Genomic DNA, 6,384 nt, shown 5'->3' on the forward strand with positions numbered 1-6,384 from the left:
GTGATCTGCCCACCTTGGCCTCCCAAAGTGCTGGGACTGCAGGCATGAGCCGCTGTGCCCGGCCCCACTGCAGTTACTTCTTTAGCAATGTGACACTGGGAAATCAGTGACTATTTCTGATTTGGTCTGTGACCTGGTCTTTTAAACTGAGCTTTGCTGTGTGTTTTATTAATTTAATTTTAAAAAAGGTTTTTATGGCCGGCACGGTGGCTCAGGCCTGTAGTCCTAGCACTTTGGGAGGCCGAGGTGGGTGGATCACCTGAGTTCAGGAGTTCGAGACCAGCCTGGCCAACATAGTGAAACCCCATCTCTACTAAAAATACAAAAATTAGCCATGCCGTTGTTGGGGACACCTGTAATCCCAGCTACTCTGGAGGCCGAGGCACGAGAATCGCTTGAATCCGGGAGGCAGAGGCTGCAGTGAGCCGAGATTGCACCATTGTGCTCCAGGCTGGGTGGCAAGAGCGAAACTCCGTCTCAAAAAACAAACAAACGAAAACGGTTTTTATAAACCTCAACTCTTCATGTGGCACAGAAAAATTAAATGGAAACAGATCACAGGCCTAAATTTTTGTGAAAACTATACAACGTCTAGAAGAAAATGTAAGAGAAAATCTTTACAACTTTGGTGTAGGCAGACTTCTTAGGCAGAACACACAAAACTTGAGCCAGAAAAGAAAATATTGATAATTTGAAAATTTAAAAATGTTTAATTTTTACTCTTAAAAAGACACTTCAAGAACTCAAACAGAAGGTATTTGAATTATACTTCAATAAAGCTATTACAAAGAAGCTCTCAAAAAGGCAAACCACATAATGGGAGACAATCTGTACTACACTAATATCTGATAAAGGACTTGTGATATGTGATACTCTTACAATTCTGTAACAAGATCATCATCAACCTAATACTAAGCATGGGTAAAAGATTTGAACAGATACTTCACAAAAGCAGATACACAAATGGGCAGTAGACATGGAAAAGATGTTCAGCACCATTAGTGCTGAACATCAGAGAAATGCATCAGAGAAATGCAGAGAAATGCATCAGAGAAATGCATTTAAAACCACAGCAAGAGATCACTACACATTCTCCAGAACAGCTAAAATGAAAAACGTAGACAATGCTAAGCTTTTGGGAAAATGTGGAGCAACTGGAAGTCTTACACACTACTGATGATAATGTAAAATTGCACTACTACTTTGGAAAACAGCTTGGAAATTTCTTATAAAGTTAAACATACCTTACTATAGGACCCAGAAATTCCTCTCCTAGATATTTACCCCAAAGAAATAAAAATATATACTGATATTATTCATAGCTTTATTGATAATAGCTCAAACTGGAACCCAAATGTTCATCAACAGGGGAGTGAATAAGCACATTTTGGAATATCCATAAGGCAGAATGTCACTCAGCAATAAAAAGGAATGAACTACTGGTACATGCAACAGAATAGATAAATCTCAAAAACATATCGAGTGAAAAAAGCCAGTCACGAGAGTACATAGTGTATTATCTCCTTTACATGAAACTCAAAAAAGGCCAATATGTAGTGTCAGAAAGCAGGTCAGCTGTTGCCTGGGCCTGGGATGTGAGTATTGACTGAGAAAGAAGTTTGCCTGGGGTGATACAAATATTCTTCATCTTGATTGTGGTAGTAGTTACATGGGTGTATAAATTTGTCAAAACTCATAGAGATATGCACTTAAAACTGGTGCATTTTATTGTAGATAAATAATATCTCAATGAAGTTGACTTAGAGAAAAGTGTTTTGGGCCAGGCATGGTGGCTCACTCCTGTAATCTCAACACTTTGGGAGGCCGAGGCAGGCGGATCACAAGGTTAGGAGATCGAGACCATTCTGGCCAACATGGTGAAACCCTGTCTCTACTAAAAATACAAAAATTAGCCAGGTGTGGTGGTGGACACCTGTAGTCCCAACTACGAGGGAGGCTGAGGCAGGAGAATTGCTTGAACCTGGGAGGCAGAGGTTTCAGTGAGCCGAGACTGCACCCCTGCATTCCAGCCTGGTGTCAGAGCAAGACTCCATCTCAAAAAAAAAAAAAAAAGAAAGAAAGAAAGAAAGAAAAGAAAAATGTGGTTTTGTGAAAAATGATAAACACTTATCAGAAGCAATGTAAACAATAAGAAAACATACAAAATGAAAGAAATAAAAATCACTCCAACTACTAATTTAAACTGGAAAGTTATTAATGCCATGAATAAAGTCCTGAAGCACCATTATTTTGTTTGCCTTGTCATTTGAAAGAACTTTGTCATTGTGAATTAGAGCCTTGCTGACGTTCTACCAGGCCCTCCCTACGTGGTTTGGTCTCTACTATGATTGTCCTACTTCATTTCAGTTGTGTCCTCCTCGGGGGTCTGTCTCTTCTGCAGCTTTGCTGGGCTGTTTTCAGGACCTTCTGCCACAGATGTTTGCCCATGTTGTTCCTTCTGCCTCTGCATCTGGTTAATGCTTACTTGCCTTTCAGATTTCAGCTCAAAATTCACTTCTTCAGGATGCCTTCCTTGACTAGGTTAAATTCTGCAATTATAGTCTTACAAAATGCCACTGTCTCAATTACGGAGTTACATTTGTGTGATTTTTTTTTTTTTTTTAGACGGAGTCTCGCTCTGTCACCCAGGCTGGAGTGCAGTGGCCGGATCTCAGCTCACTGCAAGCTCCGCTTCCCGGGTTTACGCCATTCTCCTGCCTCAGCCTCCCGAGTAGCTGGGACTACAGGCGCCCGCCACCTTGCCCAGCTAGTTTTTTTGTATTTTTCAATACAAAAAAACGGGGTTTCACCGTGTTAACCAGGATGGTGTCCATCTCCTGACCTCGTGATCCGCCCGTCTCAGCCTCCCAAAGTGCTGGGATTACAGGCTTGAGCCCCCGCTCCCGGCCGGTGATTTTTAAATCAATATATCTGTTTCCCCAACAGATACTAAGTTCTGTGTGGGCAGGAACCATGGCTGTTTTTGTTTACCATTTTATTTCAGAGCTTAGTTCAGAGCCTGGTAAGAGCTCAATAATATTTTTGTTTAAAAAGAAATGGGGGCCAGGCACGGTGACTCACACCAGTAATCTCAGCACTTTGGGAGGCTGAGGCGGGTGGATTGCTTGGGATCTGGAGTTCAAGACCAGCATGGCCAACATGGTGAAACCCCGTCTCTACTAAAAATACAAAAATTAGCTGGGCGTGGTGGTGCGTGCCTGTAATCCCAGTTACTCAGGAGGCTGAGGCAGGAGAATTGCTTGAACCTAGAAGACGGAGATTGCAGTGAACCAAGATGGTGCCCCTGCACTCCAGCCTGGGCGATAAAGCAAGACTCTGTCTCAAAAACAAGAACAACAAAAACCACCACAACAAATGGGAATGAACATTAATTGGTTTTGATTATGTCATTTGGTAGCAAATGAGGCTGGGGTGAGGCTGAACATCATATTCTCAGTAATAGCATGTGCTGTGGTTTGACTGCTTCAAAACTCATGTTGAAACTTAATCCCCAATGCAACAGTGTTGAGAGGTTGGGCCTTTAAGAGCTAATTTGATCATGAGGGCTCTGCTCTCATGAATGAATTAACCCATTTATGGATTAACACATTAACGGGTTAATGGATTAATGGGTTATCATGGGAGGGGAACTGGTGGCTTTACAAGGAGAGGAAGAGAGACCTGAGCTAGCATGCTCAGTCCTCTTGCCATTGATACCCTGCACTGCCTTAGGATTCCACAGAGTCCCCACCAGCAAGAAGGCCCTCACCAGGGCCAGGTGCAGTGGCTCTCTCCTGTAATCCCAGCACTTTGGGAGACCGAGATGGGTGGATCACGAGGTCAGGAGTTCAAGACATTGGCCAATATGGTGAAACCCTGTCTTTCTGAAAAAAAAAAAAAAAAAAAAAAAAAAAAAAAAAAAATTAGTGAGGCGTGGTCCCAGCTCTGCTCGGGAGGCTGAGGCAGGAGAATCACTTGAACCCAGGAGGTGGAGGTTGCAGTGAGTCGAGATCACGCCACTGCACCCCAGCCTGGGTGACAGAGTGGGACCCCGTCTCAAAAAAAAAAGAAAAAAAGAAGGCGCTCACCAGATGCACCTCCTCAACCTTGGACTTCCTGACTTCCATAGCAGTACAAAAATACATTTCTTTCCTTTACAAATTACCCATTTTAGGTATTTCGTTATAAACAACAGAAAATAGACTAATACAGCATGAGAGAGTGTGATGGCTGTTTAATGGTTGTTGTCCATGTGTGAAAAACTTTAGATACATAATTTTTAATCTCCATGATGACCCTCTGAAGTAGATATTTTCCCTCTTTTACTGTTGAAGAAACAGGCTTAAAACAAGTAAGAAACGTGCCCAATGTCACAGAGTTGGGGGCATCTGACCTCCCAGTAGTTCTCACTGGCTCTCAGTCACTGGGCGTCCTCCTACTGCACCACTTCCTTCCGATCACATGGGGCCACTTAGACCCTCTGCTTCCTTCCCCATCCCTTTCACAGGCTGAAACTCTGCATGAAGGTCAGCTAGGTGAAACTGGTTTCCCCACTGGCCTTTTGGTGGCCAGGTGGCCATTCCCATACTCCCTCTTTTTCACCTTCCACCCTTTTATATGTGTCCTCCCAGTTGGATTATCCCCAACTTAAACTGCTTGCCACTCTTTTGGATCTGGACACGTTTTGCATAGTGTGCAAAGTGCTTACAGGGAAACGTTGCTTTGTAACATCCCACAGAACATGAAAATACAACAAATCCTTTATTTATAATTGGGAGCTCTGTGTGGTTATTTCTGCTGTGTGGTTATTTCTGCTATTAGGATCCCATCACCAGGACAGGGCAACGCTAAATCATTTTTCTACAGTTTGGGTTTTTGTGGATTCATCTGCCTTATGACTAGAGGCAGCATTTTCAAGACAGCTGACTGAGCCTAGGGCTACAATTTATTGCCTTAAAAGCTAAGCCTGACCAGCTCATGTGAGATCCACACCATGACCCATGATTCCTTACACTGTTTTAAAGTAGGAGGTGGATGACTAGGCTATTTGAGCAACAGAAGAAGGTATATATAGAGTTTAGTATTATAAACTCTTGCAACACAATTATTTTGACACAATCTCATTTCCATTGACCTTGCTTCCTATTTCACTGAGAACTTCTACATCCTCTCTCTGCCATATCTACCTCCCCTGCTGCATTGACACTGGTTCATTTTCCCTTCCTGCTATTATGGTGAATCAGTTATTCTAAGGCCAACCCCTACATTTGTGTGTTAGACCTTTTTCTTATTTCCTCTGCAGGAGGAACGTACTCTGCATCATACAATTTCCCGTCTCTAATGGACCAGTTCTATTAGCACCTGATCTTGCTATAGTTTCTCCTATGTTAAAAACAAACAAACAAAAAACCAAACACACAGTCTCTCAGTGACTACCCTATTTTTTTGCTTCCCCTCATAGAAAAAATCCTCAAAAGAGCTGTCTATAATACTTGCTGTCTCCAGTTCCTCTCCTCTCATTGTCTCTTGAACATGTATCAATCAGACAGACTCTCATCCCCACTACTAAATTCAGGGATGAATTCTCAGTCCTCAACTTTCTTGATGTGACATTCGACACAGTGACTTTCTACATATTTTATGTAGACTGTTTTTTTAAATCTGACTTTCTTTTATTTTTATATGACTTTTATATGACTTTCTACATATTTTAATTTGACTTCTGGGACACTACTCTGTCTTGGTTCTCCTCCCATGTCACTGATTACTCTGCTTCCCTTGATGAATCTTCCTCATCTCCCCAAGCTAAACTCTCTAACTCTAAATATTGGAGTGCCCTGGCTAGTTTTTGGCTTACTTCTTTTCCTTACCTGCCTTCAGGTGCTTGATATCTCTTTCAGTAGCAAGGCTTTTATGATCCACCATGTGCTGATGACTCCCAAAATCATATCTCCAGCCAAGACCTCTCCCTTCAACTCCAGACTCAAATATCCAATTGCTGACCTGATGTCTATTTGGATGTTTAACAAGCACTTCAGATTTACTGTCTAAATCTGAATATCTGAACCTCTAACCCCTGAATCTTTCACCTTCTTAGTTAATTGCATTTCCATCTTTTTACCCACTAAAGGTGGAAATCCTCTGGACCCACTGACTCTTTTCTTTCTTTCACTATACACATTCAGTCCATCAGGCAAAACTGTGTGGTTCTTTCATCAAAATACATCCAGGGCCAGGCACAGTGGGTCATGCCCTCACCCCCAGCACTTTGGGAGGCCGAGGCGGGCGGATGACGAGGTCAAGAGATTGAGACCATCCTGACCAACATGGTGAAACCCCATCTCTACTAAAAATAAAAAATAAGCTGGGCGTGGTGGTGCGTGC

Source organism: Colobus angolensis, unplaced genomic scaffold (genome assembly GCF_000951035.1).
Source record: "Colobus angolensis palliatus isolate OR3802 unplaced genomic scaffold, Cang.pa_1.0 Scaffold172, whole genome shotgun sequence".
NCBI classification, from domain to species: domain Eukaryota; kingdom Metazoa; phylum Chordata; class Mammalia; order Primates; family Cercopithecidae; genus Colobus; species Colobus angolensis.